At 38.5% G+C, this 26,883-nt stretch overlaps 1 protein-coding gene and 2 non-coding genes across 3 annotated transcripts in view; 2 read left to right on the top strand and 1 right to left on the bottom strand.

The window, feature by feature from the left end:
- The window catches only part of LOC124160142 (calcium uniporter protein, mitochondrial), an 807,757-nt gene that overhangs the window by 610,473 nt on the left and 170,401 nt on the right, over positions 1-26,883 (bottom strand). The window lies entirely within an intron of this gene.
- On the top strand, positions 2,615-2,687 carry Trnav-aac. Its single transcript has one exon. It is a non-coding gene; the product is annotated as a tRNA-Val (tRNA).
- Positions 11,728-11,800, top strand: Trnav-aac. The gene has a single exon. It is a non-coding gene; the product is annotated as a tRNA-Val (tRNA).

Below are 26,883 nucleotides of genomic sequence, written 5' to 3'. Positions count from 1 at the left end.
ATCCGGACATTAAAGAGAAGCAATCAATACATTTGAAATTAGTATTCATTACAAAATAAACAGACTCATTTTTAAGTATACATTCACTCTATAACTACCGACATTTTGATGAACCGTAAGCTTAAAGCCTATTCCACGGAGCGTAACATCTTCCGTCACAGCTTTCCTTAGCTTTGCGCGTCAAAATTACCTAAAATATGGATTGAATGTCTGGCGTGTAGGCTCTATGCATACCCATTCACGCATGATAATAGGCGTAAAGAGCTCAGCACATGAATACCAGCTCAACGCCATTCGCCAAACAGACAAGAGTGGCTCATTGATGAACCAATTAAGATAGAGCACCCTTTGAAGGAACAATAGGCACATTAACAAGTAGAACGGCTTACACGATCCGTTATCTTTCCAGACGCAGTGGCTCCTTCAAAAACAAGGGAGCAGAGGGTTGGTGGATCTCGGAATGTGTAGCTGTCAAGAGGATTCCAAGAGATACCCAGAGAGAAGACATGAGAATGTAGAGGATAGGAGGCAGGATACCGGGAAGGGATTCAATGCATGTGTGCGGTAAAATAGGGGGATTAGAACAGTGGATAATTCAGCGAAGAGAGAAGCTTCCATGGTAACGCAGTGGGGGCTCGAATGACTCGCTAAAAGAAGGCAACTCGCTTGAGTAGATTGGTACTAGTAGCGAGGTACTCTGCTTTCCCTTCTCTAAAAAAAATTCGGATGGAATTGTTTTCCGTAAAGATTTTCTAGCGCTCCGATGCAATTTTGTCTGGGTAGCTCCCTCTTAATGTTAGATACGTAAAAATCGGTAGATTTCCTATGTGTGTATGCGCTTGGGTACTATTTCAATGATATTTTTTAAAAAAATAATTATTCTTCTGATTTATAAATATATCCTTCACATACAGCAGTAACTCCAATTTACAGAAAAAGCAGAAACGTATGCACATAAAAAATCGTAATTCCTTCACTGAAGGCGAAAACAGGCTTTCCACTGAAGACGAAAATAGGCTTTTCAATATTTTACAGTAATTGCGCTTTAAAAATCATTATTTGTACTCGAGAAATTTTTACTATGCTTTCCCAAGCATATGCAGCCAAATCACGTTACTTCCCCACATTAACCTGACGTTTGACGGATCAAATGAAACATAAAACATAAGGTTAAAAAAATATACGTAATGTATCGTTGACATTCGGTGTAGCACTATGCTTTTGTATTATACTACGTTTTTGTAAAACAAAATTGGATATCATCTATTAAAGCTAATATTTTTACCATATTAGCAGAAATTATTTCCTTCGAATGGTACAGCCGCATTGGAACCCCCTCATCTCATGTCGGTATTGCTGTATGCGAACTAATACAAGAGACACTGCTTGTATCGTCAAAGAATGCGTTGTTATGGAGACCATTGAGCCAACATACAGCGGCAAGAAAAAAAATCATCGCTTACTCAGATGACGTCATTGTTGTCCATTCCCGAGGGAACCCACGAGTTGTTAAGCGAGAGTAACAACGCCACAGAGAAGCTACAAGAAATCTTTATTGTTCCGCAGTATTGTCTACACGAGATATTCTCCTCCATAACTCACTCAGCTGAGAAGCTTAATTTAGGGTAATGGCTAGATGAGATGCTCACTACTATAGCTACTCTGATAAGGCTTAATCTTTACATATACATACACAACTTCCACCTTTACTAATTGTACACTGAAGTATGTTTTCCAACCTAATTAACCAACATACGGTGATACAAAGCTCTTTCTTTCCTTCACTCCAGGAAAAAAATCATAATTCCGACGTACAGTGGTTATCAAATCAATCAAAAATGCAAGTACGAGGTCCGATCCCTTGAATATAAGTGCCTATCCATACTTCCATCATAATATGTAAAAGGAAATATCCACTAATAGGTAACCCTAAACATTGAAAAATAGCCATTCAATCTGTAGGAATAAGTAGGTAAGATAGAAGACAATTGTTAAAAAAAGTTTACCTCGAAAGTAACATATCGGATGTTTCAAAAGCTTCGACTAGTTTGACGGAAATGCATTTGGACAATGAAAAGACCAGCTAAGCATATATTACTAAGTAAGTGCCTTTCATTCAAAAAATATTGGGTGAGCTTACCACCCATGGTCACTCGAAGGTATAAACATCCTTCACGAGGCATGGTTTTGAAAGCCAGTGAAGAACAGCCCAATCGCTAAGAGATGCATTGTTTAATATTCGTCGGAGTGTATTACAACATTATTTTCGATACCTAGCAAAAAAAATAAAGATAAACTGAAAATAAGTACTCTGCGAAAGCAAAGAGACGTAAACGGACTGTCATTCCCGTAAAATAAAATTAATAAACATGGAACAATAGGATGGACTAAGGAGTGCATGAGAGTATAAATTCCAAGGACAATGACCGCATCAAATAATAACGTGGGGCGTAAAAATAGTTTGTGTAACATCAACAAAATCATGACAGTGATTTTATTGCCAAAGCGATACCCCATGCCCCCAGCTTGGGCGTTGTCCTTCATCTAAAGGAAAGTAGGTCAGGTCAACTTTCGATACAAACTTAAACCGAATTGGACCTTACTCTCCGTATGTGTTTCCGTGGTGTAGTGGTTATCACATCCGCCTAACACGCGGAAGGTCCCAGGTTCGATCCCTGGCGGAAACAATTTTTTTCTCTCGCGTAAATAATGGATGAAGCTCGATACATCTGATAACCTGCACCTAATTTTGGTTTCGATTCATAACCGTTATTTCATGGTGCGACTTAACCGACTTCATTCTGACGGAGGCAGGCTTATAGCAAAATACATATTTATATAATTATACATACTTCTTTCGATAAGTCTCTAATCAATCTTTCATTCCCCATCCGATTTTCGTGGAATCTGCGTATCGCCTAGCTATTCCGTCCACTCGTCTTTCCATTCCCGAAGCGTCTCCCGATTCCATCCAAGAAAACTTGTGGGACACAAAAATAGACATCGCGGGACGTCAAAAGGCGTAAAAGCGAGCGCTCACACAATTTCAAAACACAGAAATCCTGGTGGAAAAAAACCGCGGGCAATATAGTATGATATCAATTATGACATTTACGAATTTAGTAATTTTATTTAAGAACTGCTTCAAAATCACGGGGACTTCCATACAGAGGAAGAAGTAGATCAAATAAATTATCGCTTGCCACGGACTTCCAAGAGAAGGCCGACTTTCTGAATCTTATAGTTGTATATTTGTCCGCCTAACACGCGGAAAGTCCCAGATTCGATTCCTGGTAGTAACCATTTCTATTTTAAATTTCCGTCTCATTATTTCTAATTACTTACCTATCGAAGACCTGACTTACCTATCTCTTTTACGACAATCGAAGAAACATTGTATTTAATAACTTTTATACACTTATTTCAGTAAAAACTTCCTCTTATAAAGTAATGCAGGACTTGGAATGATCACGTTCAACTCGGGATCATTAAGACAAATAAAATGGGCCTTATATAAAATAAAATTTTGTTATTTTCGTCACGAAATAGCAAAAATGCAAGCAGCTGATTGCCTTCCTTAGTTTAAAACACACACAAAAATGATTTCATTCGCTTTTAAATTAAATGAGCAATATCGTACTTGTATGAGCTTCGCGCGTTCACCTATAGTATTTCTTTTTCTTCCTTCAATTAATGCATGCAGAAGAAATTTCCTCGGTATAATCACATAGTCAGATCGATCGATTAGATTGAGATGTATCTGCTTTCAAATTCAATTTTGGTGCTTCCAAATGTTTATCTTCCCGCTTGTTGATGCCCTCGGTAAACCTTTCCTCGTTCGATACCGCTTATTTCTTGTGCTTCATACAGGAGATCAAAGGAAACGGACTGCATGCCTCCATCTCACTTGATTACTCGCTTTTCAAGCTTGCTTAGAGGATAGTTATATGATCCAACTTCTGCTTCATTCATCACTTTCTCTCTCACAACGCACATAAACGGTCTCTATTCAAGTGAATGAAACAGTTCACGAAAAGGATTCGGCTAAAAATATTCACATCACGTCACAAGGTAGATTCGGAGAGAGTGAAGTCACGTTTTCCGGAATATGACGAAAAAAAATGAAAAGCGGGCATAGCCGTTCCAAGGACGCCAGTACAAAATATTCGCCGAGAGGGAACTTTTAAAACGAATGATGCAGGAAAGAAAAATAAAAAAATCAAACGCCACCTTTTCTGCATTTTTCGCTGGAAGGAAGGAAAGCTATTAAAAACCGCTCTAATGAGATCCGTTTCTCCTGGATACACGACGCAAGGATTTCTGCCGGGCCAAAGGCTGCGGTAGTGAACGGCATTTTGCCTCAAGGAAATACATATTACGCGGGATTATTATGGGGTAGAAGTAGATATTTCTGGCGGGGATTGGGAAGACATTTTTTAGCATTGTTCTTCACATAAATATGAGGTCGACCTCAGGCTTGCTATGGCCACGGAAATGTGCTCCATATATAATTATGCTGTTACCTTAGAAATGAAAAAAGACGTGAAAGACAATAAATAAGAGGTAATTCATACGAATAAATAAGATTGCTCCTCAGATAAGCCATTTACAAAACATTCACGATGGGAATTCAAGTTAGACCCGAATATTACAATTATTTATCCAAAATATTACATCACATAGCTTTCCCAATTTTAGAAACACGCAAATTACAATGGTCGAATAAAAATAAATTAAATTCTGCGACTAGATGTGAAATGCAACATGTATAATTCATTTAATACATAATTTTAGGTAAAATATGAACATTCTAACCCCAATATCAAAACAACCTGAAAGCATAAGAGCATCACTAAAAAGTGTTATCACAACCAGGTCTTTTTTTATTCGTCAGTAAAAGGAAAGAAGAGCTGTTCACTGCTTCATGCTCTTGAGTACGTTGGTATGCATGATTTTTCCACCAAAAGTTTCCACGGATATAAATCAACACATTATTTGCTAGATTATTACAATATCGGAAATAACATAGGGAATATTTAACCGGATTCATAACGGAAGTGAAATTTCGATTTCACAACCATCTAAAAAAAACGCAGCACCGATTATAGTAAACTAACTTTCGACTAACTCCTCAGGCCTTTATAAGTTTAAGCATATAACTTAAAAGTAGCTACTAGAACATTGCACCGATTTGCTTGAAAAATATATCTTATGTGATATGCAGCACGATGTGGTGGATATTCTTAATATTAGTTAAATGAACCATTTCAATATTTCCACAGGATTCATTCGAACACAACCCGTTTCATTGTTACAACAATTGAACTTCATAATGCTGAAGTAACAACAAAACGCGTCGTGTTCGAAAAAATCCTGTGGAAATATTGCACTGGTTCATTTAACTAATATTTCTGTTGACTAGTGATATTGCTTCCAGTTTGACACAGTATACTTTACTAATTTATCACCTAATGCTCCGGCTGCCAGTCGTTTTATTCGATCACTTTGACTTTCCTCACTCGTTTAATTCCATATTTGTATAAAATAATAAATTTTCCGGAACACACGGCACGCAAACATCAAGATATCGGAGGTCAACTGTATAATTTCCAATAGCCAGGAGCGACACTGAATTCGTTGAAAATGAGGAGGGTGGGGTGAAGGGAAAAGGTTGAGATGAGAGACAAAAAGACCAAGGCTCAAATCGTAATGAACCGGGAACTGAGGCGGATTACGTGAAAACGGTCACTTGGGGAGAATTAGGAGATATAAAAATAAATGAGGCACCACTTGTAATTTATAACGAAGCACTCAAAATCTGATTAATCGTTTCCAGGTATAAGCCATGAGGAGATGACCAACGGAGCCACCCAGCGGAGTATTAGGTAAAATATCGCAACATAGCCACTGAAGACTGCTCCGTTACGACTATGTGATTCAACTTGTAACGTTTTTTATTTCCTCTTCAAACTTCACAAATATGGTTAATACAGTTTATCAACACTTTTTATAAGTTAAAGGTGACGTACCTCTCAGCGAAAAACTCGGGAGCAAAGAGACACGAGGAAAGACACACCGCACGCCACAACTTTTACAACCATACTCTCCCTCCCGCGCCGTCAACAACAATTGCTCCATTCCACCTCTGCTGCTCATTATTGCCCGCTTCATTGTCCTTCTCCCATAAATCATCACACCAACATCCAACTCAAAATTAAGTGTTACAAACTCAAGCATTAAAAAATAAATTCGCCCGTAATATAAAAAAATACTGCTTACGCATGAGACCCCATTTGATATTGAAAACCAAATGCATTGTACAAAGCAAGCACGTTAGGGTTTCAATGAATTTATTTATACTACCTAATTGATATAAAATTGAGACTAAACAACTCACGAAAAAATTGAATTTTAATCGAAAGAATACGCATGCAAAAACATCTATTCAAGAAATCTAATCCGGAAGTTTCAGTCGGGACGCCCACTACATTTACGATGCAACGCACCTAATACCAGGTATTGGTCAAAACAACTTTCATAGTAAAGCGAAAATCTGCATTTTTCCTACACATGGAAATGCAGCGCTATCAGAGTACAAACAATAGTGTAGACTTTTAAAACATGATTTCCAAGAAATAGGTAAAGACAAATTAATTATTATAGACAGTAGTCTGATGAGTACCAACTCACAACCGACTACGGAAACAAGGGAACCGTTTGTAAATAAGAGACATCACATGAAGAGTGAAAATAAATAAAAACACCTTAATCATTTAATACGGAAGATATCACGAACTTATATAGCACACTTGAATTAGCCCGATGAGAAAATTTTATTTGCGAAACAATTGAAAATTTCCGAGAGAAAAATAACAACCTCGAATCGAATGGCTGAATTTCGGTCAGTAAACCAAATGCATAAATCACATGACAAGTCAGAGCACTTCACAAAAGCTGGTGAAAATAAAATTCTGCTTCATTAAAAAATCCCGTATTTAACCCAACTGATTACTTACACGAAGCGAAATGAAGATGAAAATGCGATGTTAATATAACTGCAGCACGCCTTAAAGATTTAGGTAGAGATGGTTTACGAGATAATATTTTCATCCAAACCAGCGAGGACTTTTCCCAGCTTTTTACCCATTAAATTTTACATTGCAAACCCAGTAAACGAAATAATATGCAGCAAAGCATTTTTGAGTCAAATCAAAAGATTCCGGAACTAGAGTTTGTTGATGGGCTTCAACAATTTGCGAATCGTATGTCACATAAACATGCCCACACGTTTTAAGGTGTTAAGAACAACCCGTCATGAAATGGAACACACTTTTTTACGTTTCCTACACAAAACGTTGCTAAATATCACTTAATCAAGCCATTACCAAGCCAGAGAGAATAATAAAATGGCAACAAAAGAGAAATTATCGCAAAAGATATTAAAATTTTCAGGCAAGCGTTCACGTTATCATGGTAATGCGTTTGCAATTAGTCACGCGAGGGCCGAATTAAGGATTAGACTTTTGGTAGGCGTCCTTGGTGTCCTCATCAAAAAGCAGTCTATTAAGCAAATCACTTTGACCCACGACAGGACAGAAGCCACGGGTTGAGCTGGATAATATCTCTAATTTGATAGCCTAATACCTATGCTAGGACTATTAAAATCATCCAGTTCCCAGAAATGCTAAGCCACGAACAATCAAATTACTGCACATCAAAGCCTTTAATTAGACAATAGGGTAGTTTCCTTCATCAAAGAAAACGAAAGGCATTGGTCGCGATTCGTTACCCACCATTAGTGTATTCATAATATACAAATTATCTGGTTTTAGAACTACCAGTTTAGAAGAATCGCAATGGTCAATTTTTATCCTCATTTGAAAAAGGCCAGATTGGCGTCCATGCGATGCCACTCCACGTGACGTCACAGGGACCTAGTTTCTATAAGAGTAGATAGGAATTTTACATCGTCTGAGATTACCAATGCATGCATGAGGCACAGAGCTCCGGGAAACGTCTTAATAATCACTAATTAAAATTGTCTGAGGTCGGAATGTTTTCTTCGTTTAATAAGGTAGTAATAATCCATATTTAAGCCAAGCGCTACCTGCTAGCAGGGTACTCAGCCAACACCACCTAGACACTCTCTAGGTGGTGTTGACTCAGCTACCTGCTAGCAGCCTGCGTCGTATTAGCGCTCAAGCCTCGCCTAGAGGTCACCTCACAGGGCGGCAGCGGGAACAAGAAATACTTCACACGGACTTTTTCCCATCATTCCTACTTAGCCGTCGCGTTTTCACGCGCTTGAAATTTTTCACTTTTCGTTTAATCGCGAAAAATAGATATCGTCATTCGAAAATCTAAGAGCGTGAAATAAGTACTCCAGGAGTAATAATCTTTCGATTTAGGCTATAAAAAAAATAGGAAACCACCCAATTGAATGCCATGAAATATCTGTTGTTTCATTCAAAGTATTTTCCACAGCTTTACAATGCGGTTTCATGAGTCAGGCCTACATCGCAAGTATTTTTCACCACTTCAATCCTGATTATTAGATAAGCTTCGCCCGTATTAATTACAAATCTTACGATAATCTAGACAACTAGCTATTTTGAAGCGAATAAAATAATTATAATGAAATGGAATAACCATTCAATGAAATTAGAATGACATTTAACACGATACAAAATTGTAAACTGGTTACGACCATACCACTGAATAAAATGTATTGTGACTGCGCGCATGATAAACCGAGTTCTTGCTATGACTTCTTTTGTGCGTCAATTCTTAAAATAACATTACCAAGATATGAATAGCTATTTTCCCAATGTATTAACAAAAACTCTTACCATAACGTAGAAGCCATTTTTTTCTATCAACATAAAATCAGCTGTTCATCATCCCACTATACCTATATACCGTTCTGAATAGAATAAAGTTCATTATTTCATTCATCAAAGTTAAGAAAATCACTACAGACCTTCTCCACTCCATAAAAATACAACATAATTTTACTTATATTTTACGCGGGGGTAGTTCTCGGCATAGCATCCTCTCTGTAAAAACTCTTCATGAATTAATTACTTGTGGCACTCCCAATAAACACACAAAAAACGAAGGTGAAAAAATTACATTAATTATTGAGAAATAAGCAGCTGCGGTAATGTGGGAGACGGCACGGATTCCTTCAATGTCCCTCATTTCATTATTCAAAGCTAGATAGTCCGCCACAAAGTAACTGAGGACCGAAAAACTGGGTGCATTATAAGCTCAGTTTTTCCGATACCTCTGTGAGGTAAATCCAATACCATGCAGTTAACCAGGATCTCTGATACAACTCAAAGCTATTTATTGAAAGAACAGCCAGAAATTTTAAAATATGGATCCGAGATATGGTAATTTGAGGAGATGACCGACAGCAAATGTGAATAGCGCCACAGGGACGGATAGGGGTTGAAGACTGGAGAGAAGGTAACCGGGAGTCGGAGTTGGCCTGCTCTTGTCGAGAGGCGCTGGGGGACCACGGCTTATCGCCCCATTCGACGGGCAGAGTATTGAACTTAAGTGAAGTAAATGTCTACACCTACACACTACACCGCAAGTCGCCTAATAAGGTGTGTGGCAGGGGGTATTAGAACACCAGCCGTTCACATATAAAAAGAAAATGATCAAACAAAATTACGACAAGCATTTATTTATGTCCCTTATGGTTCAGGGAAAAAACGAATTCGCATAATAATAAATAATTTGTTTTGAGTGTAAAATCATTATAGCGTAAAATTTTCATGTTACATCATTGGATTTTCCTTTAATGATATATTGCCACCTCTCACTGCATTAACATACTTACAGGTAAGATAATGATCGATTCAGTAGCTGAAAAAGGCTATATTTCTTTAATATATAATAAATTTTTTTTAAATGTGCTAATCAGTGCATGAAAAACTGGTGTGCCAATAACTGGAAAACAGTGTGCAAATAACTGGATAAAGGGTGCCAATAACAGGGATTATTGGACTTTTTTAAACAATTATTTTTAGTAAACAGTTGTATGTAAAACATAATTCGCTCACAAGGGGAAACTAAAGCAACATGTCAACGAACGTTCACAATTGCACATGAATGTATTAATAATATAAGAGCCGACCGTAAGGGCACTACCGTTTCCAAAGAAAATTTCATAATATAGAATTGATTTCATGAATATAGAATTTGAATTAGGCAAGGGAATTGCGAATCCAAGAAATCCAAAGAGAGTTGAAAAATATAATTCCCAAGTCATTAGGGAGGCAAGAATCGTCAACACGACATCATCGAATATTTTTTAAATAGTATATACATGTAGACATGAGAATAAGAAATCGTGGCAATTCCTGCGATGGTTTTGGAAAGACTGAAGGACTGGCTTCGAAGAAATTCTTCAGGAAATGAACTCCGCGTGCGAGAGAGAGAAAGTGAAATGAGAGTAAGGGAAGCTCAAGATTAGTCGGAAACGGGAGGGATGGAGGACGAGGAAAAAGAGGAATCCAGGAAGGAGAGGCTGGAAGATTAACAGCGCGGGGGCGACACGTTCCAGGAATAGCGGAAAGGAGAAAGAACGAGGAAACTCGGCGGAGTTTGCGAAAGGAGGAGGCGAAACACTACAAGGGATGAATGGAAACTCAAGGAAGTTCCCGAAGAAGACGAATACGGCATTTGGTTAAGCATGCGAGAGGGCTCGTCGAAATTTCGCGAATTTAAACTACTAAAGGCAGGCCACTCCCCCGCGGTGTGGCATAAAGCTGAGTCCTTTTCGACTAGGGATTTTCTAGTCTACGGGAAAAGGTCATAAAAAGAGCATACATATACATTTTCAGAGGCGATAGAGAGTAAACTAGTATCTGTGAGCGAATAATTACACGAGAATTCTAAATGATGAGCGATACATTTTAATAATACAATTAACACTTTTGATAAACCAGATTTTCCTGAAACTAAAGGATACTTCCTGTTTCGATATGGGCAGACACTAACAGAGAAGTACACTAATGTTTCAAATGCACCAAACACATTTTTTAAATTAGAGTTCAGAGTAATATAATGTCGTAAAACCACAGTTTAAATCCTAATAGTGTACACTTTATTCGAGATAACTGTCCGAAATATGGAAAAATAGTTCCGTCTTTTTAGCCTATGGTTCTGGCATAATAAATGGTAGATAGGAAAGTGAAACTATAGCTTCAGTAAGCAAATATGCATTAAATTAATGACTGGTAAATGCTCGTATTCCCGTTTTCGGTAATATTCAGGTAGTAAGTACAATTTTGATTGACTTTCATTTAAATTTTGAGAGATGGATATCGATTTATCTTCGCCCAGTGAAGGACGCCAAAAACAAGTGAAAAGAGAATTCTTTTATCTGGTCTTTTAACCGCTGTGCCTCCGCATTATTTCTATGATAGTGAACTAATGAGACCCAAGAATAACTAGACATCACAGGGCGGAAAAATGTACGAGAGCTTTCATTTGCGAAGAATGAATTAATGTGATACTCCGATTAAATATGCCCAATTAGTAACCCATATAGAAAAGAACATAAATCAGCATAAAAATAAAAAATAAACTAACATGGCACTGAAGAAAATGATTAAATTCTTCAGCACCACGGCCATTTACATTTCGCTTTTAAGTAGGTCAAAGCTACTTTCACCTTGTACTAAAACGCAAATACTTGCCGTCCCCACAAGTGTTTCCGTGGTGTAGTGGTTATCACATCCGCCTAACACGCGGAAGGTCCCAGGTTCGATCCCTGGCGGAAACAATTTTTTTTCTCTCGCATAACAATGGATACTAGCTATTTGTAGTTTCGATTCTTTGCCGTTATTTTACGACGATTTTTTTAAGGTTCTGTCGTGGTAAAGAGCTCATAAATAAGAATATAATCTTTTAAATGGAAGCATCCATGCATTGAAAGGAATATTAAGTTGGTTTTTATGTAACTTATAAAAATCGCGAATACGGATTAATTTTTGAAGAGTGGTGGAAGAAAAAATAAGCCGCAGGCCCATACTTTTTTTATTTTGCTCATCTTTGTAATCCAATTCCAGGAAATAACACTTCTTCTGTAACTTATCTAATATGAGAGCAAAGAAATTGTGCCAATAGCCATAAAATATTCAATTCAATATGGACAAACAAGGACAAACATGTAATGATTTACATGCTCCCTTGAATACAAAGCTCTGGTTGAGAGTCTACTGGGCTAGAATGGTTATATATGTATTTTGCTGCAAGAGGAGAAATATTCTTCTTTCAGACATTTTACTTTAATACTTTCAAGTCAGCCTCGAAGGCAGCAAGGTAAAACTACCCCTTCCAAACCGTAGTTACGGGTTCGAGTTCCTCCTGGGTAGATTAAAATGTAATTTAAGTCTGGATGTGGATCCAAACCGTTCGTTAGATTTCCCCGCTTTGAAGACCATAAATACGCTCTTTTAGGTGCGGTGATATTAATTTTTTTTAAAGCCATAACAGTTAAATCATTTTTCAACCTAACTATTCTCATGTGACCGAATTTTCTACACAAAATCGACACGCCAAAACTTAATTTCTGCTGACATTAGGCAATTAAAAGATTTACATCTATTTCATGCACTGAAATAAAATACTACACCGTGGAATTCGACAGTTATTTCACTAAAACATGTCAAAATTACATTAGAATACGTCTGGCACATCTCTCCTTAATAGGCTATCTGGTTTGAAAATACGAGGCTTGTGTAACATTTCTAATCCTGCCGTGTGAACGGCGGTGAAATATACAAGAATTACCATGAGAAAAAATTCCCCTGTACCGGGAATCGAACCACGGACCTTTGCCTTTCCGGGCCACTACGCAGACCATTATGCTATCCAGGTTCTTTAATTCCCATGGCAAATATACCGAGGCTCATGGTACTAGGTGATAGGCCCTCGCGGTCCATCAAGGATGGCAACGCGAGGGAAAAAGGACTTCCAAGAAACCACAACCGGATGAGAGCCCCAAACCTGCGCTAAAGCCGCGCAAAGCGGTATAAGTAATATTTCAAACCCTGCCGCGTGAACGGCGGTGAAATATACAAGAATTGCCATGAGAAAAAATTCCCCTGGACCGGGAATCGAATGACGGACCTTTGGCTTTCCGCTTTCTTTTTCCATTAATTCGACATTAAGTCGAAAAATAGGGTGTGTAGATGAAACGTCATTGTTCCGTGTGAGTAATTATCATAATGCGCCATAAATAAATGTCGAAGGGAAAATATTGGTGCATTAATTTCTGGCCAATCCTCGTACTATCCCAGTGAAAGCAAACGGAATGGTATGGCAGAAACAGAACGCCAGTAATGCTACGTCACTGTTTTCTTTATGGCACGCAGGAATTAAAACCAATCGAAAAATTAAAATACTGGCAGGATACCAGCAAATTATTCATTCAAACTCTGTACTTCTAGTCGGCTTAGTGCAACAACCCGAGGAAAGAGGAATTCTGCCTAATGGATGAGAAATGGATGACAATGTCCGAAGAGCAGTCGGTGAGTATTTATACGCAGACGCAATGCTGGAACGCAGGGCCCGATGCCAAAATAGTCCGCCCAACACTATTCACGCACACGAAGCCACCCCACCCTAAGTCACCCTTTGCAGCAGACCCCGCCCACTTTTCCCTTTCGCTGTCTTGATCTCTACCGCCATCTCCATTCCCTGCGAGCAACTCTCTCTACCCTTACACCTACAACCCCAAATGCTTCCAGTTTGGGGGGGGGGTGGGTCGGGTGACTGTCAGGATGACGTAAGTTTGTTAAGGGAGAGAGGAATATAACAAGGAATTTGAGGCTATTTCTTACAACTTCAGAAAGAATCTCGATGTACTCCGAATGCATTCCAAATTTGTCCTATATTTTCTCGTAGTAAAATCATTAGATACTAAATTTTACAGGAGATAAAAAAATTGAAAGTCTAACATTAACTTTAAAACAAATTAAGGTTATTGAAATAATAACCAGCAATTTTCAACGATTATAGAATTGATTACAACCTAGGTTTCAACGTTACTACCTCACCTTGATGATGACACACTGATAATGAAGTGAGACTTTTACAATCGTGGATAATTGCAAATATTCATTTCAATATGGGATAATTCAACTCCATCACATTTGAATATCCGGATTTTATAAATTACAATTGATACAAATTTAATCTGGATAAATAATCAATAATAACCTCGTTGGAGTCAACAGGAGCATGGATTTGTTTTACAGAATTGCCACTTGACCGCTACGCGTGCGACCGTTCCCCAGCCGAGCCAACTTGCTTACCATCAGATCACTAGCCCTCCAACCTAACACATAACCTCAACAACGCATGAAACCTAACTTCTTCCCACAAAATCCTACCACCACCAATTTTGAGTGACAATAAAGTCATTACGTAATCGAATACCAATCCAATGAACATCCTCTTCTAAATCAAGGCCGCAATTTTGCACTAAATCAAATTGGAAAAAGTTTTCCTATTATTCTAAATTGACAAGAAATTTCCACGAAAAACACCCGAACTAACACAATATAAAACGTAAAATAGATAGTTAACAGAGATTGAACCCCACATGAATGACACGTTGGTAATGGGACGTTCGGATAGCGATGCTTCACCCTCATAGGTACGTGCAACGCCGAAGAAAAATAACAGTTTGAACTTTACAAATGTATTATTTTCTCATTTTCCCTGACATCCCATTACTTCCGGGACACAACTGCATGACTCTCCCTAACTTACTAGAACAGAGGGTCACCCTGGAAAACTTAATATGCGACGACTCGAATCCTCTCACCTCGTATTTCATTCATCCCCTCCAACCTAAGGTACTCTTCTGTCTAACAAAACAAGGAGCTTTTGTTATACTGCACCTTGCGGTCTGATTCAATTTCTTAAATTATAATCATCGCTCTTAATTCAGCCTGGATATTTTTCTCACTAGCTGTAAAAACGCGAATGATGTAGCAACACAAGACCAGTGTTATTTGTATGCTCACCAGTTCCAAACAAAAGCAGTCAAAGAATCATTTACAGTTATAGCCTTAAAGTTGAAGAATGATTTTCCGAAACAGGTAAAACACAGTGCATCACTGGAAATAAGAGAAATATTGTCACTCACTTCCTTTCCAGTGACCCATATATGCTGACCATGTAATTCATTCATCTGTTTATGATTAGTGTTCATTGTTTTGTTAGAAGAAGCAATTTAGTTTTTCCAACATTGTTGATTGATAACGTTGTTACGTAGTTACTGAGTTTTGTTACGTAGTTATTGACTAAGTCAATCGATTAATTTGTATGTTGATATGTTTAATATTCATTTGTGTGTTAGAAGAAGCAATTCAGTGCTTAATCATATTTTTAATGATAGCGTTGTTACCTTAATGTCTATTGCACACTATTCCTGAGACAATTTCCCTTATTTGTTTTCCGATAGTCTGATTGGTTTATTCCCGTATTGTCTTGCACACCTTGTATATTGATACAATATTCCAAAGCAATTCAATCCAAGAACAATAAATGAATTTATCGCTATAATTAACTCAGTATGACCCAAAAGGAACGATTTTCACTCAATATCCACAGCACACGGTCAAATAGGGCGTCATATCACCGAAAATCGAAGTTCATCCATCATGTTTTTCATCGACCATCGTGTGCTGGACATGGCGGACAAGGAGAAGAAAACTCTTGGGACAGCGAGGAGAAAGGGGTTCAAACGGACCGAGTTCTAAGCAGGAAAAATGATAGAAAAATCCGAGTTATATGGGAGAGTGTTAGGTGAGCGAGGTATTTATAAATGCAATGAAAGGAAATAGGCCTCACTGTGAACTGAAACGGGAATTCGATTTGGGAAATCTAACAGGTCTGCTTTATTCGCAAAATGACCAATTTAACCTCACTAGAACCGGTAAAATACCAACAAAAATAAATAGCTATACCTCGTACCTCTGTTGATTGATAACGTTGTTGCTGGTATTACGTTGTTACTGAGTTTTGCTTCGCAGTTAATGACTGAGTTAATTGATTAATTTGTTTGTTGAAATGTTTAATATTCATTTTTGCATAAGAAGTAATTCAGTGCTTACTCATATTTTTGAATGATGACGTTGTTACCTTAATGTAATAATTAATAATACAGCTAATTCGATGACCTATCACCACTACTTAAGGGAAACTATCGTTGATCATTTCACCGGCAACCAATACGCAAATTCGTTTATCGCACGATCTGACAGTGATATTAGCTCAGGACTCAAAAGGGTTGAAGATCTCCGCTAGGGTTCCCATCCTGTCGTCCACGACATAACAAACCGCTCGGTAGGTAACCAATACCCACCCAGCGCTGAGCTTATACATACATATAGGTATATAGCATCACCCTTTGAAGTGCTCGGTCTCGGGATGACGGCATTTCGCGTTGAATGCGTAAACGCGGGACTAGCACGGCAGGGCTCCTGTGTCAGGGGGGGAAACGTCAAAGGCAGAGAGTTGCCAAAGGGACGGGGTTTATGGCGATTGGATGGCAAAACAGGGGCCACCCCCAGGGGGTGATTGAATCAACCGCGAGGGGGAAGTAGGGAGGGGTCGGCATTTCGATAGTACCGAGCGATAGGCCCACCTACACCACCGAGATGGATGACGGATATCTGCCGCCTTGATATAAAGTATTCCCTTCATGAAATACCACAGGGCCGTCCTTGGTAAAGACGGTAAATCACAAAGCCTATGCGTCCTCATTTAAATAGTATAGACATCCTGCCAACAGTGTTGTTTTTATTGTCAACCAGCTTCAACGAGTCATCACCATGACAATTGATTCATGACAACAATATAGATGTCCGACATCAGTTGCCTTGACGATGACAATCAAGCGTTGAAACGTGTCTTAAAATAAAAGTATTTGTAAACAATGGCTTTTCACGTATGACGTATTCAATTTCTTTTACCTTCTTTCTCCATTGGATTCTTTACCTTTGCTTACAAAATCCTGGGGGTGTCAAAACAGTACCTGCGCAAGACAGGAATGTCCAACTTTAAAGGGGAACAAATCACTCCAGTAGAGGGTTCGGTTGATCAAAAAATAATAGGACCAAGTGCTTTTGAATTTTTACATGAAAATTTTGGTATTTAAGAAACCAAATTCCAAAAATATACCCAACCTTAAATATCCCATTTTCTTCTAAAATCTGTATAACAGGACAAAGTTACTTTTCCGACAACTATTACTCCCATATACATAGTTATCGGCCATTTTAGTAAGACATGTAAATGAAAAGTAACCTAAAATATATTCACCCCGAAAAAGGGCTGAAAAAATGAATTATCAAAACCTTTCTATATTATTTCGAACTGAGAAGACACCTGTAAGTTCTTCATTAGCTAAAATTAGCAATAAGTAAGCGTTCGAGCATTACGAATATACTGTATACCCGTTTCGTATCATTTCGTAATTGTAAGGACGACAGAGGAAAGCCACGTTGATAACCGGGTCCGCCTAATGAATGTCATGATGATAGATGAATCCACCTAAACTCGGCCATAACAGCGCGCACCAAAATATAATTAGTTAGCTCAGAGAGAGTATAATCAAGCCATTTCCAGCCAGTGTAAACACCATGAACACAAGCCCGGACAAGCTCGTAGGTCCATCTCTCATTAACCTCACTCGATAAACAGCATAAGCCAACTTACTGAAACACCATTTCATCGAGCAATCTTGTTTCGGTAAGTAATTGATAAGTACTCCGTACTAAACCAATCCACTATTACAATAGATTATGCAAGTCTCTAAAGTTTTCTTTCATAATACGATTAGAAAATAGAATAAATAATTTTTCGTATTTAGTCAAAACCTCCATTTTATCTACACTTCTAAAGTCTTAAAACAATATTTGGTTATTTCCAGAAAAGTAACCTCACATGTTTAGTATCTGGAAATCTAGGTTAAATCTGAGCACCAATAGTTGTTCCATCGTTTTCAAGTACATAATGTGGGCGTCACAAAGCCCTTATTTTAAGACTTTATGGCCTTATTTGAAAAATTGAGTTCGAGATAAAACTTTTCTGGGCGAAAGCGAAGGTAAAGCGATCATATAAAAAGAGTATTATGAACTTTATAAGGTCATTATCTAATAATAATTAGGTCTGAGTAATAGGGTAGTTTCCTTCATCAAAGAAAACGAAAGGCAGTGATTGCGATTCGTTACCCACCATTAATTTATTCATATTATACAAATTATTTGGTTTTAGAAATCCCAGTTTAGACGAACGTTGATGGTGAATTTTAACCTCATTTGAAAAAGGCCAGATTGGCGCCCATGCGATGCCACTCCACGTGACGTCACAGGGACCTAGTTTCTATACGAGTAGATAGGAGTTTCACATCGTCTAAGATTACCAATGCATGCATGAGGCACCGAGCTCAGGGAAACATCTCTCAATAATCACCTATTCAAAACTTTCTATGGTCGGAAAGTTTCCATTTTTTGCTACGGTATTAATAATCCTTATTTAAGCAAATCGCTACCTGCTAGCAGGGTACTCTGCTACCTGCTAGCAGCCTGCATCGTATCAGCGCTCAAAGCCTCGCCCCAAGGTCTCCTCACTTAGCGACAGCGGGAACCAGAATGACGTCACACGGGAGTTTTCCCGGCATTCATACTTACCCGTCGCGTTTTCGCGCGCTTGAAATTTTTGCTTTCATTTAATCGAGAAAAATAGATATCGTCATTAAAAAATCTACAAGCGTGAAATACGTACTCCAGGAGTAATAATCTTTCGATTTAGGCAAACAAAAAATAATATGAAACCACACTATTTCGTAAATCCAATACTTCGACGGGTAGAGTGGCGAGACACAAAAATATAAAGAAATTACAAGGAGGAATAAATATTATTGATTGCGTAATTGGGAGGAAGACGGACGTAGTACTCAGGATTACCACTAGGTTTAGATTCGTTATTTGATAAAGATGGTAAACTTGTCACCGAAAATATTGACAAAGCTAACACTTTAAATGCCCACTTCGAAAGTGTATACACTACTGGCGATACTCAATTCAATTTAGACATCCCATATACTGAGGATTTGATGGAAGAAATATCTATAAAACGTGATGGGATAACGAAACAACTACAATCGATTAAGAATAGTAAATCTCCGGGTCCGGAGGGAATACCCGCGCGTGTCCTCAAAGAGTTAGCTCCACAGATCGCGCCTTACTTAGAGATCATATTCAAGAAGTCACTCTCCGAAGGGAAGTTACCGCCCGACTGGAAAATTGCAAGTGTTACACCCATTTTCAAAAAGGGAAACAGAAATGACCCAGGAAACTACCGTCCAATTTCCCTAACATCAATTATAGGCAAGATACTTGAACATATCGTTGTTAGTAATATCATGACTTTCTTGGACAGACGTAACTTCCTCCATGACTGTCAGCACGGATTCCGAAAAAATAGATCCTGCGAAACACAGCTCGCGCTCTTTCTTCACGACGTTATAAAATCTGGTGAATCGAAAAGACAAGTTGACGCACTATTTCTAGATTTTAAGAAAGCTTTCGACACTGTACCTCACAACAAACTTTTATACAAATTACAGTCATGCGGATTAAACGAAACAGTTGTAAACTGGATACGCGACTTCCTCAGAGATCGTAAACAAAAAGTAGTTCTTGACGGAATTAGCTCTGATGTTGTAAAAGTTACATCAGGTGTTCCACAAGGAAGCGTAATCGGCCCCCTGTTGTTCATTATATACATTAACGATCTGTGCTCCCGCATTAGCAGTAAAATACGTTTATTTGCTGACGACGCTGTCATCTATCGCGAAATTAGTGATCACTCTGACTATGGAAATCTATCATCGGACTTAAACAACGTTCATTTGTGGAGTCAAGAGTGGGGACTCGAACTTAATCTGAGCAAATGCATGGCGGTACATTTTTTGCGGAATTCGTCCAACACTGACAATGTTTATGCAGTGGATGGCATTAACATAAAGGCAACAGACGAAGTGAAGTACCTGGGAGTTACGATAACCTCGAACCTCACGTGGGGAACTCATATAAAGAATATTTGCGGCATAGCCCTGAAGAAATTAGGATTCGTCAAGCGTATTGTGGGAAGATTTTCGGATGAGAAAGTAAAAGAAAGGTGCTATTTCGCTCTCGTCCGACCGCACCTTGAATATGCAGCGAGTGTATGGGATCCAGTGCAGAAAGACTTAATCCGCGAGCTGAATAAGATACAAGGGAAGGCTGCGCGTTTCGTCAAAAACCGCTACGGGCGTACTGACAGTGTTACCCAGATGTTAAGCGAATTAGGCTGGGAGCCGTTGGAGACTCGGAGGCTGCGCGCTAGGCTTAGATTGCTTGAACAATTAAGAATGGATATATTTAAGAGCGACACAGAGAACATAATCTTAGAGCCACACTATATTTCCAGGTCCGACAGAAGCGATAAATTAAGAGAGATTTTTAGCCGAACGGATAGATATAAGAATTCGTTTTTCCCCCGAACAATAAAGGACTTTAATAAACGCTTGTCCCAACCTCGTTAGAGCACTTCTTTTTTTTTTTTTTTTTTTTTTTTAATAGCTGTAAACGGCTGGTGTCCTAACACCCCCTGCCACACGCCTTTTAGGCGGCTTGCGGGGTATTATGTAGATGTAGATGTAGGCTTTTCAACGTCTCCTACAGAATAAAATGCATACTTGATTTCGTAGGCATCATTTATTTAAATATTTCTAACTCTCCGTAAACAGAACATAAAGGCCTTCACAACGGAGGATTAACAAAGCACAACACAAATATCCATGCCAAGGATTACCAACCCGGGCGGGATACGAACCAACAACCTACGGACTGGCAGGCGTGGACTTTACCCCACCGCCACCGAGGCCGGCTAACAGAATGTAAAAAAAAAATCACTGGTAAATAAACAAATAAGATTTTTCTGCGGGTTTGCAGGAGAAAAAGATTCTTAGATGAGCATAAAAGAACTAATAGAAAAGTTGAATTGAGAAAACTATTAAATAAAAAACACTTAGCGGTGGAAAATATTTGCACAAAAATAATCAAATTTGAAAAAAAAATGCAAGTCTAGTGTAAAATAGTAGATAAAAATAGAAGTTCACTTCAATTTAACAGGTAAGCTCTCGATGAGATTAAATGGCATCGGAATTTCATAAGTATGGATATATTCATCGAAAATGAAAAAAAAAACGTTAATCACCGGAGAGCGACCACAAAAGTTACAACAAAATATGAAGTCCTAGAATCTTAACTCCAAACAGGACATTCCTACAGGCAACATATCGGCACCAAGCGAAATTCGTTAAGTTATTTAATCCGAATCAACCCACCACTATCAGCTCATCAATCAAAGGGTACGGAACAACTACTGTCATCAATCACAATCCGAAAACAGCAGACAATTCTTCCAGTGAAGCGGCGCCGAAAATTCTGCTAGTTCATCAGTTCATCAGTATTCCTTTCGAAGCAAAGCATGGCCTTATCTCAGAGGAAATATTTTTACTCTACAATTGGGAGAAGGAATCGCAATAATGCAGTAAGGGAACAAATTGGTTCAAATTGGTCAGTAAAATTGGTTGAAGCTGCTTTCCCATAACATGCAAGCGGTTCCTACGCTCAGTCAGCAGGGAGCGAATATATAGCGCATAGTCGAAAGCTCTTTTAGCACAGTCCCCTACTCCTCATCATTGCCTTATTAGAACAAAAGATAGCATACAGTAAAAATAATACAGTCGCCGGTTTCTGGCATTCTAACGACATAATATAATAAAATATACGCCGACCTTACATTAATGATTTCATAAAACGATAAAAACACACTTTCAAATTATACTCATATTGTTATGACCAGTAATGTGAGGCTATAACCATATTATTAGGTTGTGAAGGCAGATTAATGACTGCAAGGTAAGTCAGTAAGTACTAAAGGTATTTAGTTTCATTACCGAAACACAACAACGATTGAAGGTGAATCACTTTAACTCAGCCCAGCGTCACTCAAAAAGCGAAAATGATACCGCAGAATCAATATATTTAACCGCTCCCTTCAATCATGAGTATAACGTTGAAGTAATGATTCCAGAAACTACACTAACAATTTGAGTAGATTCCAAAAGTTGGAAATAATATAAATTTAGAGCTACACGCCTTTCGCAGGAATATCACTCTTTTTTGCAGTGAAATGCAGGCAAGGTTTTACCAGGTGGTTATGCAAGCGAAATATATTTGCAGATGAAAGGAATTAGTTAATTTCATGCATTTAAATATGGTAATATGTACTATGGATGCATCGGCTCATTTCAATAGCAAATAATGGCAGCTGAGCATGACAGGAAATCTAGTCCCATTTTCTTTGATCAATGGAAATTTTTATTTAGCAGAGCCGTTTCAGCCACTGCAACGTAAGATAAGAGCTGTTTCCTCAAGCAGAAACGTATAAAGAACGAATTTAAGCCTATTCCGAGCGACATGCATGCATTCATGAAATAGAATTTCTACGTACTACTCAAATGCAAACGCAGAATAACCACGCAACCAGCTAGCAGGTATTTTATAGACGTCCTTAGCCGATGAGACCACTTAAAGAGTAAAATTCACTCCAATTTAGGGACGATAGGCTATCTTTCATTTGTTCCCAAAACACACTCTTCGGCATTGCGCGTACCTGTGAGGGTGAAGCATCGCTATATGAACGCCCAATTACCAACGTGTATTTCATTTAGGGTTCAATCTCTGTTAACTACCTATTTTACGTTTTATATTGTGTTGGTTCGGGTGTGACTTCGTGGAAGTTTCTTATCAATTTAGAATAATAGGAAAACTGTTTTTCCAATTCGATCTATTGCAAAACTGCGGCCTTTAATTAGAAGAGTATGTTCATAATCAAGGACATTGGTATTGCACTACGTAATGACTCTATTGTCACTCAAAATTGGTGGTGGTGGGATTGTGTGGGAAGAAGTTAGGTTTCATGCGTTGTTGAGGCGGGGGGGTTGGGTTGTGATCTGGGGCCGTATTCTGTAACTCCAAACCGATCGGTGCGGCACCGATTCGTCGGGTGCGACGTCACACCGACTCCCGGTAAGAAGTTGTGTGATTCTGTACGAACCCGGTCGGTGCGGCACCGACGAGAGGACGGGAGATCGTCGGTAGCCGTACCGACAGCAAAGAGGTGTCGGTACGGCCACCGACTAGTGGGTTTCATGAATTCCCCGGTGCGCATTGTACGTTTTATTTTGTTTTTACCTCATCACCGAGTAAATAATGAGGTTTTCTCCAATGTTATCTTTTTCTGCCCCTTCGAATACGCCTCTATAATTCACTGTGTCATCATCTATATTAATTACCTTGACAGAAATATAAGATAATGGTTAATAAAAATGAGGTTTGCTAACATATAATGACTCTCTCATTTATGTTACCGCACTTTCACTCGCTTGTAATAGGCTTTATTTCTCTCTATCATCATTTATTTGCTCCTTTGACATAAAAAAGATATTTTTGATTAAATATGAGTTTTGCCGCAATGTTATCACTTTATATCACTCTGAATAGGCGACTGTTATTTCACTCATTCATCAATTTGGCGTTTCTCTCGGCATAGAAATAAGATCTTTTTATTTAAGTATGAAGTTTGCCACAACGGTATCAGTTTCTTTCATTTGTAACAGGCAACTATATTTCATTTCATCGTCAGCCATTGATTCCCTTGACGATAAAAGAAGATATTTGTTAATAAGTATGAGGTTTACCGCAATATTATCTCTCTCACTTGGAATGCGCACTTATACATATGTAATTCACCCAATCACAATTTATTTACTTCCTCGTCATTACACTTCTTTTAATTACACCCAGCTCCATATTTTTATAACAATTTCCTAACTTGTTCCTCTAATATGACATTTACATTTGCATTTGAATCCTATGTTCACGTTCCATGGTATGTTATTTTCGTCTGCTACGGTGCCTTCCGTTGATAACATTTAGACGGAATTTACTTAATGACAACTATATTACCAAATCATGAATAAATAGTATTATACGGAACCAATATTTAAAAAAAGAAACTACGATCTCAAGGATAGTTTCAATAATTCATTCCAGCAACAACAATCTCCATCACATACAAACTTTATTGTGATGTTGTAATATTGTTTCCTTCGATTCTGTAGGTACAGCATTACTACCACACATTATATAAGCATTGTTAACAACTTATCCAATATCGTTTATCTTAATCTAGCAATAAGTCGTAATTTCCGCAAATAAAAAGATTGAGAATGATGACAACAAACTGTGCCAATGAGTCTTCACTTGTTTTTACCCTTCTTTCATTGGTGGAGACACGTGAAACTTCGGATATATTCGGATTTTCCCAGTTTGGGAAGGAAGGGGAACCGTACCGACTGGTTTGAAACCGACGACCTTACAGAATCGCTGAAAGTGTCGTCGTCGGTGCGGAATCCGTTGTCGGTACGGTTTGATGTCCAGTCGGTGGGCTTGAGAGGGAAACCGACCGGTGCGGCACCGACGAAATACAGAATACGGCCCCTGATCTGGGGCCGTATTCTGTATTTCGTCGGTACCGCACCGGTCGGTTTCCCTTCCCAGCCCACCGACAGCACATCATTCCGTACCGACGACGGTTTCCATAACAACGACGGCAAATTCAGCGATTCAGTATGGTCGTCGGTATCAAACCAGTCGGTACGGTTCCCTCTCCTTCCCAAACAGGGAAAATCCGAATACATTCGAAGTTAGAAGTCATCTAACGAGTCTTCACCAATGAGAAGGGTAAAAACAAGTGAAGACTCATTGGCACAGTTTGTTGTCATCATTCTCAATCTTTTTATTTGCGGAAATTACGACTTATTGCTAGATTAAGATAAACGATATTGGATAAGTTGTTAACAATGCTTATATAATGTGTGGTAGTAATGCTGTACCTACAGAATCGAAGGAAACAATATTACAACATCACAATAAAGTTTGTATGTGATGGAGATTGTTGTTGCTGGAATGAATTATTGAAACTATCCTTGAGATCGTAGTTTCTTTTTTTAAATATTGGTTCCGTATAATACTATTTATTCATGATTTGGTAATATAGTTGTCATTAAGTAAATTCCGTCTAAATGTTATCAACGGAAGGCACCGTAGCAGACGAAAATAACATACCATGGAACGTGAACATAGGATTCAAATGCAAATGTAAATGTCATATTAGAGGAACAAGTTAGGAAATTGCTATAAAAATATGGAGCTGGGTGTAATCAAAAGAAATATAACGACGAGGAAGTAAATAAATTGTGATTGGGTGAAATACATATGCATAAGCTGCGCATTCCAAGAGAGAGAAAATTATAATATTGCTGTAAACCTCATACTTATTAACAAATATCTTCTTTTATCGTCAAGGGTATCAATGGCAGACGATGAAATGAAATATAGTTGCCTGTTACAAATGAAAGAAACTGATACCGTTGGGCAAACTTCATACTTAAATAAAAAGATCTTATTTCTATGCCGAGAGAAACGCCAAATTGATGAATGAGTGAAATAACAGTCGCCTATTCAGAGTGATATAAAGTGATAACATTGCGGCAAAACTCATATTTAATCAAAAATATCTTTTTTATGTCAAAGGAGCAAATAAATGATGATAGAGAGAAATAAAGCCTATTACAAGCGAGTGAAATTTCACTTAAGTGGTAACATAAATGAGAGAAAGTCATTATATGTTAGCAAACCTCATGTTTATTAACCATTATCTTATATTTCTGTCACGGTAATTAATATAGATGATGACACAGTGAATTATAGAGGCGTATTCGAAGGGGCAGAAATAGATAACATTTCAGAAAACCTCATTATTTCCTCGGTGATGAGGTAAAAACAAAATAAAACGTACAATGCGCACCGGGGAGTTCATGAAACTCACTAGTCGGTGGCCGTATCGACATCTTTTTGCTGTCGGTACGGATACCGACGATCTCCCGTCCTCTCGTCGGTGCCGCACCGATCGGGTTCGTACAGAAGCGCACGACTTCTTACCGGGAGTCGGTGTGACGTCGCACCCGACGAATCGGTGCCGCACCGATCGGTTTGGAGTTACAGAATACGGCCCCTGATGAGAAGCAAATTCCCAAAACACACGAAGGGAAGTCAAAATAACATGCGGACTGAGAGAATTTTCCACGCTGCAGCGAGAAAGTCGAATGTTTTGCCTCGTCTAGAAATAGCAGCAAGCGTCATAGTGGGGCAGTCCACGGGCAAAGAGAGCTAGCTGCTAATTCGCAATCGTCAAGCCGCCCCCAGAATGCTTGGGACGCATACGCGATCTCGCGATGGAAAATTCTTTCCGCGAATACTGTAAATCAGGGTGTCCATCCAATCAAAACAGAAAAATTCATGCATAACCCCAGGTAAATCTTAAGTGACGACTGCATTAGATAAGAATTTAAAGACACCCTTAATCACTTCAATACTTTTAAATGATATTATAGGGTAAGTTCTGTTTTGAAATAAAAAATAACAAGTACAGATATTTCAAAGAAATTTATAGAACACATCTCTACCACTCTAACGCTATTTTTCGACGTAAATCCCGTGATTTTTCAAGTATTTGTCCTAGCGCGGCACAAATTTTTGCACACCCTCTAAGTACAATATTACCGCCAGTGTAGTCAACCATCAGGTAACATGTTCTTCCAGCTCCTCGTCGCAGTTGTACCGCTAAATGCCAAGAAAAGACTTAAGATGCAGAAACGAGTGAATTTCGCTT

The sequence above is a fragment of the Ischnura elegans genome, chromosome 6 (assembly GCF_921293095.1).
Source record: "Ischnura elegans chromosome 6, ioIscEleg1.1, whole genome shotgun sequence".
In the NCBI taxonomy this organism is placed as follows: Eukaryota; Metazoa; Arthropoda; class Insecta; order Odonata; family Coenagrionidae; genus Ischnura; species Ischnura elegans.
This window is presented reverse-complemented; position numbering and strand designations above follow the sequence as displayed.